Here is a 14,122-nt window from a genome sequence, read left to right as displayed (position 1 = left end):
CGGATTTGAACCGGGGTTGCTGCGGCCACAACGCAGAGTACTAACCACTATACAATCATGTCAATTTAAGCGAGCCAGGTAGGAGTCGAACCTACAAACTTATGATCCGTAGTCAGACACAATATCCATTGCGCCACTGGCCCAGGTGCCCTGTAGTAATTGAAGTGTCTTTCCTGTTTTTGAGCCAGTTTTGGAGTTTTATGGTTATTGAAGTATATACAGAATCACATTTTGGAAATTGACTGTACACTATCTGCAGGGATTGTTTCCCAAAAACGTTTTAGGTACAATAATCCTTGTGACTGCTAAAAGATCTTTAAAAAATGTGATGAACTTACTCAGACAGAGCCCAAACATTCTTCTTTCCTGAATTCCAGAATTTATGTCAAATTCCCAGTCCTTTAGTACAATAATTCACAATTAAATTATTCAAAGCATGTTAAGATAGCTTTATAATAAGCATTAAACACAAATAGTGCAAGCACCTTCAAAGAATCTGCTTACTTTCTGAAATTTTCTTAAGATTCAGTATTGTGAAAAAATGGATGATTGAGAAACAAAATCAAAATGCCGTGTCCCGGACTCGAACCGGGGTTGCTGCGGCCACAACGCAGAGTACTAACCACTATATGATCACGGCAATTTAAGTGAGCCAGGTAGGAGTAGAACCTACAATCTACAGATCCATAGTCAGACACGTTATCCATTGCCCACTGTCGCGGGTGTCTTGTAGTAATTGAAGTGTCTTTCCTGTTTTTGAGCCTGTTTTCAGAATTTTATGGTTATTGAAGTATATACAGAATCACATTTTGAAAATTGACTGTACACTATCTGCAGGGATTGTTTCCCAAAAACGTTTTAGGTAAAATAATCCTTGTGACTGCTAAAAGATCTTTAAAAAATGTGATGAACTTACTCTGACAGAGCCCAAACATTCTTTTTTTCTGAATTCTAGAATTTATGTCAAATTCCAAGTACTTTAGTACAATAATTCACAATTAAATTATTCAAAGCATGTTAAGATAGCTTTATAATAAGCATTAAACACAAATAGTGCAAGCACCTTCAAAGAATCTGCTTATTTTCTGAAATTTTCTTAAGATTCAGTATTGTGAAAAAATGGATGACTGAGAAACAAAATCAAAATGCCGCGACCCGGATTCGAACCAGGGTTGCTGCGGCCACAACGCAGAGTAGTAACCACTATACGATCACGGCAATATAAGCGAGCCAGGTAGGAGTCGAACCTACAATCTTCTGATCCGTAGTCAGACGCGTTATCCATTGCGCCACTGGCCCACGTGTTTTTTGTAATTGAAGTGTCTTTCCTGTTTTTGAGCCTATTTTCAGAGTTTTATGGTTATTGAAGTATATACAGAATCACATTTTGGAAATTGACTGTAGACTATCTGCAGGGATTGTTTCCCAAAAACGTTTTAGGTAAAATAATAATTGTGACTGCTAAAAGATATTTCAAAAATGTGATGAACTTACTCAGAAGGAAGCCCAAACATTCTTCTTTCCTGAATTCTAGAATTTATGTCAAATTCCCAGTACTTTAGTACAATAATTCACAATTAAATTATTCAAAGCATGTTAAGATAGCTTTATAATAAGCATTAAACACAAATAGTGCAAGCACATTCAAAGAATCTGCTTACTTTCTGAAATTTTCTTAAGATTCAGTATTGTGAAAAAATGGATGATTGTGAAACAAAATCAAAATGCTGTGACCCGTTTTCGAAATGGGATTGCTGCAGCCACAACGTAGAGTACTAACTACTATACAATCACGGCAATTTAAGCGAGCTAGGTAGGAGTCGAACCTACAATCTTCTGATCTATAGTCAGACGCGTTATCTATTGCCCACTGTCCCAGGTGTCTTGTAGCAATTGAAGAGTCTTTCCTGTTTTTGAGCCTGTTTTAAAGTTTTATGGTTATTGAAGTATCTACAGAATCACATTTTGGAAATTGACTGTACACTATCTGCAGGGATTGTTTCCCAAAAACGTTTTAGGTACAATAATCCTTGTGACTGCTAAAAGATCTTTCAAAAATGTAATGAACTTACTCAGACAGAGCCCAAACATTCTTCTTTCCTGAATTCCAGAATTTATGTCAAATTCCCAGTCCTTTAGTACAATAATTCACAATTAATTTATTCAAAGCATGTTAAGATAGGTTTATAATAAGCATTAAACACAAATAGTGCAAGCACCTTCAAAGAATCTGCTTACTTTCTGAAATTTTCTTAAGATTCAGTATTGTGAAAAAATGGATGATTGAGAAACAAAATCAAAATGCCGTGACCCGGATTCGAACCGGGGTTGCTGCGGCCACAACGCAGAGTACTAACCACTATATGATCACGGCAATTTAAGTGAGCCAGGTAGGAGTAGAACCTACAATCTACAGATCCATAGTCAGACACGTTATCCATTGCCCACTGTCCCAGGTGTCTTGTAGTAATTGAAGTGTCTTTCCTGTTTTTGAGCCTGTTTTCAGAATTTTATGGTTATTGAAGTATATACAGAATCACATTTTGGAAATTGACTGTACACTATCTGCAGGGATTGTTTCCCAAAAACGTTTTAGGTAAAATAATCCTTGTGACTGCTAAAAGATCTTTAAAAAATGTGATGAACTTACTCTGACAGAGCCCAAACATTCCTCTTTTCTGAATTCCAGAATTTATGTCAAATTCCAAGTACTTTAGTACAATAATTCACAATTAAATTATTCAAAGCATGTTAAGATAGCTTTATAATAAGCATTAAACACAAATAGTGCAAGCACATTCAAAGAATCTGCTTACTTTCTGAAATTTTCTTAAGATTCAGTATTGTGAAAAAATGGATGATTGAGAAACAAAATCAAAATGCCGTGACCCGGATTTGAACCGGGGTTGCAGCGGCCACAACGCAGAGTACTAACCACTATACGATCACGGCAATTTAAGCGAGCCAGGTAGGAGTCGAACCTACAATCTACAGATCCATAGTCTGACACGTTATCCATTGCCCACTGTCCTGGGTGTCTTGTAGTAATTGAAGTGTCTTTCCTGTTTTTGAGCCTGTTTTCAGAATTTTATGGTTATTGAAGTATATACAGAATCACATTTTGGTAATTGACTGTACACTATCTGCAGGGATTATTTCCCAAAAACGTTTTAGGTAAAATAATCCTTGTGACTGCTAAAAGATCTTTAAAAAATGTGATGAACTTACTCAGACAGAGCCCAAACATTCTTCTTTCCTGAATTCCAGAATTTATGTCAAATTCCCAGTCCTTTAGTACAATAATTCACAATTAAATTATTCAAAGCATGTTAAGATAGCTTTATAATAAGCATTAAACACAAATAGTGCAAGCACCTTCAAAGAATCTGCTTACTTTCTGAAATTTTCTTAAGATTCAGTATTGTGAAAAAATGGATGATTGTGAAACAAAATCAAAATGCTGTGACCCGTTTTCGAAATGGGGTTGCTGCAGCCACAACGCAGAGTACTAACTACTATACAATCACGGCAATTTAAGCAAGCCAGGTAGGAGTCAAACCTACAATCTTCTGATCCGTAGTCAGACGCGTTATCCATTGCCCACTGGCCCACGTGTTTTGTAGTAATTGAAGCGTCTTTCCTGTTTTTGAGCCTTTTTTCAGAGTTTTATGGTTATTGAAGTATATACAGAATCACATTTTGGAAATTGACTGTACACTATCTGCAGGGATTGCTTCCCAAAAACGTTTTAGGTAAAATAATCCTTGTGACTGCTAAAAGATCTTTAAAAAATGTGATGAACTTACTCAGACAGAGCCCAAACATTCTTCTTTCCTGAATTCTAGAATTTATGTCAAATTCCCAGTCCTTTAGTACAATAATTCACAATTAAATTATTCAAAGCATGTTAAGATAGCTTTATAATAAGCATTAAACACAAATAGTGCAAGCACCTTCAAAGAATCTGCTTACTTTCTGAAATTTTCTTAAGATTCAGTATTGTGAAAAAATGGATGATTGTGAAACAAAATCAAAATGCTGTGACCCGTTTTCGAAATGGGGTTTCTGCAGCCACAACGCAGAGTACTAACTACTATACAATCATGGCAATTTAAGCGAGCCAGGTAGGAGTCGAACCTACAATCTTCTGATCTATAGTCAGACGCGTTATCCATTGCCCACTGTCCCAGGTGTCTTGTAGCAATTGAAGAGTCTTTCCTGTTTTTGAGCCTGTTGTAAAGTTTTATGGTTATTGAAGTATATACAGAATCACATTTTGGAAATTGACTGTACACTATCTGCAGGGATTGTTTCCCAAAAATGTTTTAGGTACAATAATCCTTGTGACTGCTAAAAGATCTTTAAAAAATGTAATGAACTTACTCAGACAGAGCCCAAACATTCTTCTTTCCTGAATTCCAGAATTTATGTCAAATTCCCAGTCCTTTAGTACAATAATTCACAATTAAATTATTCAAAGCATGTTAACATAGCTTTATAATAAGCATTAAACACAAATAGTGCAAGCACCTTCAAAGAATCTGCTTACTTTCTGAAATTTTCTTAAGATTCAGTATTGTGAAAAAATGGATGATTGTGAAACAAAATCAAAATGCTGTGACCCGTTTTCGAACCAGGGTTGCTGCGGCCACAACGCAGAGTACTAACCACTATACGATCACGTCAATTTAAGCGAGCCAGGTAGGAGTCGAACCTACAAACTTATGATCCGTAGTCAGACACGTTATCCATTGCGCCACTGGCCCAGGTGCCCTGTAGTAATTGAAGTGTCTTTCCTGTTTTTGAGCCAGTTTTAGAGTTTTATGGTTATTGAAGTATATACAGAATCACATTTTGGAAATTGACTGTACACTATCTGCAGGGATTGTTTCCCAAAAACGTTTTAGGTAAAATAATCCTTGTGACTGCTAAAAGATCTTTAAAAAATGTGATGAACTTACTCAGACAGAGCCCAAACATTCTTCTTTCCTGAATTCCAGAATTTATGTCAAATTCCCTGTCCTTTAGTACAATAATTCACAATTAAATTATTCAAAGCATGTTAAGATAGCTTTATAATAAGCATTAAACACAAATAGTGCAAGCACCTTCAAAGAATCTGCTTACTTTCTGAAATTTTCTTAAGATTCAGTATTGTGAAAAAATGGATGATTGTGAAACAAAATCAAAATGCTGTGACCCGTTTTCAAAATGGGGTTGCTGCAGCCACAACGCAGAGTACTAAATACTATACAATCACGGCAATTTAAGCGAGCCAGGTAGGAGTCGAACCTACAATCTTCTGATCCGTAGTCAGACGCGTTATCCATTGCCCACTGTCCCAGGTGTCTTGTAGCAATTGAAGAGTCTTTCCTGTTTTTGAGCCTGTTTTAAAGTTTTATGGTTATTGAAGTATATACAGAATCACATTTTGGAAATTGACTGTACACTATCTGCAGGGATTGTTTCCCAAAAACGTTTTAGGTAAAATAATAATTGTGACTGCTAAAAGATATTTCAAAAATGTGATGAACTTAATCAGAAGGAAGCCCAAACATTCTTCTTTCCTGAATTCTAGAATTTATGTCAAATTCCCAGTACTTTAGTACAATAATTCACAATTAAATTATTCAAAGCATGTTAAGATAGCTTTATAATAAGCATTAAACACAAATAGTGCAAGCACCTTCAAAGAATCTGCTTACTTTCTGAAATTTTCTTAAGATTCAGTATTGTGAAAAAATGGATGATTGAGAAACAAAATCAAAATGCCGTGACCAGGATTTGAACCGGGGTTGCTGCTGCCACAACGCAGAGTACTAACCACTATACGATCACGTCAATTTAAGCGAGCCAGATAGGAGTCGAACCTACAAACTTATGATCCGTAGTCAGACACGATATCCATTGCGCCACTGGCACAGGTGCCCTGTAGTAATTGAAGTGTCTTTCCTGTTTTTGAGCCAGTTTTGGAGTTTTATGGTTATTGAAGTATATACAGAATCACATTTTGGAAATTGACTGTACACTATCTGCAGGGATTGTTTCCCAAAAACGTTTTAGGTACAATAATCCTTGTGACTGCTAAAAGATCTTTAAAAAATGTGATGAACTTACTCAGACAGAGCCCAAACATTCTTCTTTCCTGAATTCCAGAATTTATGTCAAATTCCCAGTCCTTTAGTACAATAATTCACAATTAAATTATTCAAAGCATGTTAAGATAGCTTTATAATAAGCATTAAACACAAATAGTGCAAGCACCTTCAAAGAATCTGCTTACTTTCTGAAATTTTCTTAAGATTCAGTATTGTGAAAAAATGGATGATTGTGAAACAAAATCAAAATGCTGTGACCCGTTTTCGAAATGGGGTTGCTGCAGCCACAACGCAGAGTACTAACTACTATACAATCACGGCAATTTAAGCGAGCCAGGTAGGAGTCGAACCTACAATCTTCTGATCCGTTGTCAGACGCGTTATCCATTGCGCCACTGGCCCACGTGTTTTGTAGTAATTGAAGTGTCTTTCCTGTTTTTGAGCCTTTTTTCAGAGTTTTATGGTTATTGAAATATTTACAGAATCACATTTTGGAAATTGACTGTACACTATCTGCAGGGATTGCTTCCCAAAAACGTTTTAGGTAAAATAATCCTTGTGACTGCTAAAAGATCATTAAAAAATGTGATGAACTTACTCAGACAGAGCCCAAACATTCTTCTTTCCTGAATTCCAGAATTTATGTCAAATTCCCAGTCCTTTAGTACAATAATTCACAATTAAATTATTCAAAGCATGTTAAGATAGCTTTATAATAAGCATTAAACACAAATAGTGCAAGCACCTTCAAAGAATCTGCTTACTTTCTGAAATTTTCTTAAGATTCAGTATTGTGAAAAAATGGATGATTGTGAAACAAAATCAAAATGCTGTGACCCGTTTTCGAAATGGGGTTGCTGCAGCCACAACGCAGAGTACTAACTACTATACAATCACAGCAATTTAAGCGAGCCAGGTAGGAGTCAAACCTACAATCTTCTGATCCGTAGTCAGACGCGTTATCCATTGCCCACTGGCCCACGTGTTTTGTAGTAATTGAAGCGTCTTTCCTGTTTTTGAGCCTTTTTTCAGAGTTTTATGGTTATTGAAGTATATACAGAATCACATTTTGGAAATTGACTGTACACTATCTGCAGGGATTGCTTCCCAAAAACGTTTTAGGTAAAATAATCCTTGTGACTGCTAAAAGATCTTTAAAAAATGTGATGAACATACTCAGACAGAGCCCAAACATTCTTCTTTCCTGAATTTTAGAATTTATGTCAAATTCCCAGTCCTTTAGTACAATAATTCACAATTAAATTATTCAAAGCATGTTAAGATAGCTTTATAATAAGCATTAAACACAAATAGTGCAAGCACCTTCAAAGAATCTGCTTACTTTCTGAAATTTTCTTAAGATTCAGTATTGTGAAAAAATGGATGATTGTGAAACAAAATCAAAATGCTGTGACCCGTTTTCGAAATGGGGTTGCTGCAGCCACAACGCAGAGTACTAACTACTATACAATCACGGCAATTTAAGCGAGCCAGGTAGGAGTCGAACCTACAATCTTCTGATCTATAGTCAGACGCGTTATCCATTGCCCACTGTCCCAGGTGTCTTGTAGCAATTGAAGAGTCTTTCCTGTTTTTGAGCCTGTTTTAAAGTTTTATGGTTATTGAAGTATATACAGAATCACATTTTGGAAATTGACTGTACACTATCTGCAGGGATTGTTTCCCAAAAATGTTTTAGGTACAATAATCCTTGTGACTGCTAAAAGATCTTTAAAAAATGTAATGAACTTACTCAGACAGAGCCCAAACATTCTTCTTTCCTGAATTCCAGAATTTATGTCAAATTCCCAGTCCTTTAGTACAATAATTCACAATTAAATTATTCAAAGCATGTTAACATAGCTTTATAATAAGCATTAAACACAAAGAGTGCAAGCACCTTCAAAGAATCTGCTTACTTTCTGAAATTTTCTTAAGATTCAGTATTGTGAAAAAATGGATGATTGAGAAACAAAATCAAAATGCCGTGACCCGGATTCGAACCGGGGTTGCTGCGGCCACAACGCAGAGTACTAACCACTATATGATCACGGCAATTTAAGTGAGCCAGGTAGGAGTAGAACCTACAATCTACAGATCCATAGTCAGACACGTTATCCATTGCCCACTGTCCCAGGTGTCTTGTAGTAATTGAAGTGTCTTTCCTGTTTTTGAGCCTGTTTTCAGAATTTTATGGTTATTGAAGTATATACAGAATCACATTTTGGAAATTGACTGTACACTATCTGCAGGGATTGTTTCCCAAAAACGTTTTAGGTAAAATAATCCTTGTGACTGCTAAAAGATCTTTAAAAAATGTGATGAACTTACTCTGACAGAGCCCAAACATTCCTCTTTTCTGAATTCCAGAATTTATGTCAAATTCCAAGTACTTTAGTACAATAATTCACAATTAAATTATTCAAAGCATGTTAAGATAGCTTTATAATAAGCATTAAACACAAATAGTGCAAGCACCTTCAAAGAATCTGCTTATTTTCTGAAATTTTCTTAAGATTCAGTATTGTGAAAAAATGGATGATTGAGAAACAAAATCAAAATGCCGTGACCCGGATTCGAACCAGGGTTGCTGCGGCCACAACACAGAGTACTAACCACTATACGATCACGGCAATATAAGCGAGCCAGGTAGGAGTCGAACCTACAATCTTCTGATCCGTAGTCAGACGCGTTATCCATTGCGCCACTGGCCCACGTGTTTTGTAGTAATTGAAGTGTCTTTCCTGTTTTTGAGCCTATTTTCAGAGTTTTATGGTTATTGAAGTATATACAGAATCACATTTTGGAAATTGACTGTAGACTATCTGCAGGGATTGTTTCCCAAAAACGTTTTAGGTAAAATAATAATTGTGACTGCTAAAAGATATTTCAAAAATGTGATGAACTTACTCAGAAGGAAGCCCAAACATTCTTCTTTCCTGAATTCTAGAATTTATGTCAAATTCCCAGTACTTTAGTACAATAATTCACAATTAAATTATTCAAAGCATGTTAAGATAGCTTTATAATAAGCATTAAACACAAATAGTGCAAGCACATTCAAAGAATCTGCTTACTTTCTGAAATTTTCTTAAGATTCAGTATTGTGAAAAAATGGATGATTGAGAAACAAAATCAAAATGCCGTGACCCGGTTTTGAACCGGGGTTGCAGCGGCCACAACGCAGAGTACTAACCACTATACGATCACGGCAATTTAAGCGAGCCAGGTAGGAGTCGAACCTACAATCTACAGATCCATAGTCTGACACGTTATCCATTGCCCACTGTCCTGGGTGTCTTGTAGTAATTGAAGTGTCTTTCCTGTTTTTGAGCCTGTTTTCAGAATTTTATGGTTATTGAAGTATATACAGAATCACATTTTGGTAATTGACTGTACACTATCTGCAGGGATTGTTTCCCAAAAACGTTTTAGGTAAAATAATCCTTGTGACTGCTAAAAGATCTTTAAAAAATGTGATGAACTTACTCAGACAGAGCCCAAACATTCTTCTTTCCTGAATTCCAGAATTTATGTCAAATTCCCAGTCCTTTAGTACAATAATTCACAATTAAATTATTCAAAGCATGTTAAGATAGCTTTATAATAAGCATTAAACACAAATAGTGCAAGCACCTTCAAAGAATCTGCTTACTTTCTGAAATTTTCTTAAGATTCAGTATTGTGAAAAAATGGATGATTGTGAAACAAAATCAAAATGCTGTGACCCGTTTTCGAAATGGGGTTGCTGCAGCCACAACGCAGAGTACTAACTACTATACAATCACGGCAATTTAAGCGAGCCAGGTAGGAGTCAAACCTACAATCTTCTGATCCGTAGTCAGACGCGTTATCCATTGCCCACTGGCCCACGTGTTTTGTAGTAATTGAAGCGTCTTTCCTGTTTTTGAGCCTTTTTTCAGAGTTTTATGGTTATTGAAGTATATACAGAATCACATTTTGGAAATTGACTGTACACTATCTGCAGGGATTGTTTCCCAAAAACGTTTTAGGTACAATAATCCTTGTGACTGCTAAAAGATCTTTCAAAAATGTAATGAACTTACTCAGACAGAGCCCAAACATTCTTCTTTCCTGAATTCCAGAATTTATATCAAATTCCCAGTTCTTTAGTACAATAATTCACAATTAATTTATTCAAAGCATGTTAAGATAGCTTTATAATAAGCATTAAACACAAATAGTGCAAGCACCTTCAAAGAATCTGCTTACTTTCTGAAATTTTCTTAAGATTCAGTATTGTGAAAAAATGGATGATTGAGAAACAAAATCAAAATGCCGTGACCCGGATTCGAACCGGGGTTGCTGCGGCCACAACGCAGAGTACTAACCACTATATGATCACGGCAATTTAAGTGAGCCAGGTAGGAGTAGAACCTACAATCTACAGATCCATAGTCAGACACGTTATCCATTGCCCACTGTCCCAGGTGTCTTGTAGTAATTGAAGTGTCTTTCCTGTTTTTGAGCCTGTGTTCAGAATTTTATGGTTATTGAAGTATATACAGAATCACATTTTGGAAATTGACTGTACACTATCTGCAGGGATTGTTTCCCAAAAACGTTTTAGGTAAAATAATCCTTGTGACTGCTAAAAGATCTTTAAAAAATGTGATGAACTTACTCTGACAGAGCCCAAACATTCCTCTTTTCTGAATTCCAGAATTTATGTCAAATTCCAAGTACTTTAGTACAATAATTCACAATTAAATTATTCAAAGCATGTTAAGATAGCTTTATAATAAGCATTAAACACAAATAGTGCAAGCACCTTCAAAGAATCTGCTTATTTTCTGAAATTTTCTTAAGATTCAGTATTGTGAAAAAATGGATGATTGAGAAACAAAATCAAAATGCCGTGACCCGGATTCGAACCAGGGTTGCTGCGGCCACAACGCAGAGTACTAACCACTATACGATCACGGCAATATAAGCGAGCCAGGTAGGAGTCGAACCTACAATCTTCTGATCCGTAGTCAGACGCGTTATCCATTGCGCCACTGGCCCACGTGTTTTGTAGTAATTGAAGTGTCTTTCCTGTTTTTGAGCCTATTTTCAGAGTTTTATGGTTATTGAAGTATATACAGAATCACATTTTGGAAATTGACTGTAGACTATCTGCAGGGATTGTTTCCCAAAAACGTTTTAGGTAAAATAATAATTGTGACTGCTAAAAGATATTTCAAAAATGTGATGAACTTACTCAGAAGGAAGCCCAAACATTCTTCTTTCCTGAATTCTAGAATTTATGTCAAATTCCCAGTACTTTAGTACAATAATTCACAATTAAATTATTCAAAGCATGTTAAGATAGCTTTATAATAAGCATTAAACACAAATAGTGCAAGCACATTCAAAGAATCTGCTTACTTTCTGAAATTTTCTTAAGATTCAGTATTGTGAAAAAATGGATGATTGAGAAACAAAATCAAAATGCCGTGACCCGGATTTGAACCGGGGTTGCAGCGGCCACAACGCAGAGTACTAACCACTATACGATCACGGCAATTTAAGCGAGCCAGGTAGGAGTCGAACCTACAATCTACAGATCCATAGTCTGACACGTTATCCATTGCCCACTGTCCTGGGTGTCTTGTAGTAATTGAAGTGTCTTTCCTGTTTTTGAGCCTGTTTTCAGAATTTTATGGTTATTGAAGTATATACAGAATCACATTTTGGTAATTGACTGTACACTATCTGCAGGGATTATTTCCCAAAAACGTTTTAGGTAAAATAATCCTTGTGACTGCTAAAAGATCTTTAAAAAATGTGATGAACTTACTCAGACAGAGCCCAAACATTCTTCTTTCCTGAATTCCAGAATTTATGTCAAATTCCCAGTCCTTTAGTACAATAATTCACAATTAAATTATTCAAAGCATGTTAAGATAGCTTTATAATAAGCATTAAACACAAATAGTGCAAGCACCTTCAAAGAATCTGCTTACTTTCTGAAATTTTCTTAAGATTCAGTATTGTGAAAAAATGGATGATTGTGAAACAAAATCAAAATGCTGTGACCCGTTTCGAAATGGGGTTGCTGCAGCCACAACGCAGAGTACTAACTACTATACAATCACGGCAATTTAAGCAAGCCAGGTAGGAGTCAAACCTACAATCTTCTGATCCATAGTCAGACGCGTTATCCATTGCCCACTGGCCCACGTGTTTTGTAGTAATTGAAGCGTCTTTCCTGTTTTTGAGCCTTTTTTCAGAGTTTTATGGTTATTGAAGTATATACAGAATCACATTTTGGAAATTGACTGTACACTATCTGCAGGGATTGCTTCCCAAAAACGTTTTAGGTAAAATAATCCTTGTGACTGCTAAAATATCTTTAAAAAATGTGATGAACTTACTCAGACAGAGCCCAAACATTCTTCTTTCCTGAATTCTAGAATTTATGTCAAATTCCCAGTCCTTTAGTACAATAATTCACAATTAAATTATTCAAAGCATGTTAAGATAGCTTTATAATAAGCATTAAACACAAATAGTGCAAGCACCTTCAAAGAATCTGCTTACTTTCTGAAATTTTCTTAAGATTCAGTATTGTGAAAAAATGGATGATTGTGAAACAAAATCAAAATGCTGTGACCCGTTTTCGAAATGGGGTTTCTGCAGCCACAACACAGAGTACTAACTACTATACAATCATGGCAATTTAAGCGAGCCAGGTAGGAGTCGAACCTACAATCTTCTGATCTATAGTCAGACGCGTTAGCCATTGCCCACTGTCCCAGGTGTCTTGTAGCAATTGAAGAGTCTTTCCTGTTTTTGAGCCTGTTGTAAAGTTTTATGGTTATTGAAGTATATACAGAATCACATTTTGGAAATTGACTGTACACTATCTGCAGGGATTGTTTCCCAAAAATGTTTTAGGTACAATAATCCTTGTGACTGCTAAAAGATCTTTAAAAAATGTAATGAACTTACTCAGACAGAGCCCAAACATTCTTCTTTCCTGAATTCCAGAATTTATGTCAAATTCCCAGTCCTTTAGTACAATAATTCACAATTAAATTATTCAAAGCATGTTAACATAGCTTTATAATAAGCATTAAACACAAATAGTGCAAGCACCTTCAAAGAATCTGCTTACTTTCTGAAATTTTCTTAAGATTCAGTATTGTGAAAAAATGGATGATTGTGAAACAAAATCAAAATGCTGTGACCCGTTTTCGAACCAGGGTTGCTGCGGCCACAACGCAGAGTACTAACCACTATACGATCACGTCAATTTAAGCGAGCCAGGTAGGAGTCGAACCTACAAACTTGTGATCCGTAGTCAGACACGTTATCCATTGCGCCACTGGCCCAGGTGCCCTGTAGTAATTGAAGTGTCTTTCCTGTTTTTGAGCCAGTTTTGGAGTTTTATGGTTATTGAAGTATATACAGAATCACATTTTGGAAATTGACTGTACAATATCTGCAGGGATTGTTTCCCAAAAACGTTTTAGGTAAAATAATCCTTGTGACTGCTAAAAGATCTTTAAAAAATGTGATGAACTTACTCAGACAGAGCCCAAACATTCTTCTTTCCTGAATTCCAGAATTTATGTCAAATTCCCTGTCCTTTAGTACAATAATTCACAATTAAATTATTCAAAGCATGTTAAGATAGCTTTATAATAAGCATTAAACACAAATAGTGCAAGCACCTTCAAAGAATCTGCTTACTTTCTGAAATTTTCTTAAGATTCAGTATTGTGAAAAAATGGATGATTGTGAAACAAAATCAAAATGCTGTGACCCGTTTTCAAAATGGGGTTGCTGCAGCCACAACGCAGAGTACTAAATACTATACAATCACGGCAATTTAAGCGAGCCAGGTAGGAGTCGAACCTACAATCTTCTGATCCGTAGTCAGACGCGTTATCCATTGCCCACTGTCCCAGGTGTCTTGTAGCAATTGAAGAGTCTTTCCTGTTTTTGAGCCTGTTTTAAAGTTTTATGGTTATTGAAGTATATACAGAATCACATTTTGGAAATTGACTGTACAC

The 14,122-nt window shown here is 35.9% G+C and overlaps 7 non-coding genes across 7 annotated transcripts; all 7 read right to left on the bottom strand.

The window, feature by feature from the left end:
• Window positions 1-1,226: 1,226 nt before the first annotated feature.
• Window positions 1,227-1,299, bottom strand: TRNAR-ACG (transfer RNA arginine (anticodon ACG)). Its single transcript has one exon. It is a non-coding gene; the product is annotated as a tRNA-Arg (tRNA).
• A 3,394-nt stretch (window positions 1,300-4,693) lies between these two features.
• On the bottom strand, window positions 4,694-4,766 carry TRNAR-ACG (transfer RNA arginine (anticodon ACG)). The gene has a single exon. It is a non-coding gene; the product is annotated as a tRNA-Arg (tRNA).
• A 1,661-nt stretch (window positions 4,767-6,427) lies between these two features.
• On the bottom strand, window positions 6,428-6,500 carry TRNAR-ACG (transfer RNA arginine (anticodon ACG)). Its single transcript has one exon. It is a non-coding gene; the product is annotated as a tRNA-Arg (tRNA).
• A 2,159-nt stretch (window positions 6,501-8,659) lies between these two features.
• Window positions 8,660-8,731, bottom strand: TRNAH-GUG (transfer RNA histidin (anticodon GUG)). Its single transcript has one exon. It is a non-coding gene; the product is annotated as a tRNA-His (tRNA).
• An 8-nt stretch (window positions 8,732-8,739) lies between these two features.
• On the bottom strand, window positions 8,740-8,812 carry TRNAR-ACG (transfer RNA arginine (anticodon ACG)). Its single transcript has one exon. It is a non-coding gene; the product is annotated as a tRNA-Arg (tRNA).
• Window positions 8,813-10,973: 2,161 nt separating this feature from the next.
• TRNAH-GUG (transfer RNA histidin (anticodon GUG)) lies at window positions 10,974-11,045 on the bottom strand. The gene has a single exon. It is a non-coding gene; the product is annotated as a tRNA-His (tRNA).
• An 8-nt stretch (window positions 11,046-11,053) lies between these two features.
• On the bottom strand, window positions 11,054-11,126 carry TRNAR-ACG (transfer RNA arginine (anticodon ACG)). The gene has a single exon. It is a non-coding gene; the product is annotated as a tRNA-Arg (tRNA).
• Between the last annotated feature and the right edge of the window lie 2,996 nt (window positions 11,127-14,122).

Source organism: Taudactylus pleione, unplaced genomic scaffold (assembly GCF_031769625.1).
Source record: "Taudactylus pleione unplaced genomic scaffold, aTauple2 ptg000551l, whole genome shotgun sequence".
Classification (NCBI taxonomy): Eukaryota; Metazoa; Chordata; class Amphibia; order Anura; family Myobatrachidae; genus Taudactylus; species Taudactylus pleione.
The sequence above is the reverse complement of the archived record's forward strand: the minus strand, read 5'-3'. Positions and strand labels throughout refer to the sequence as shown.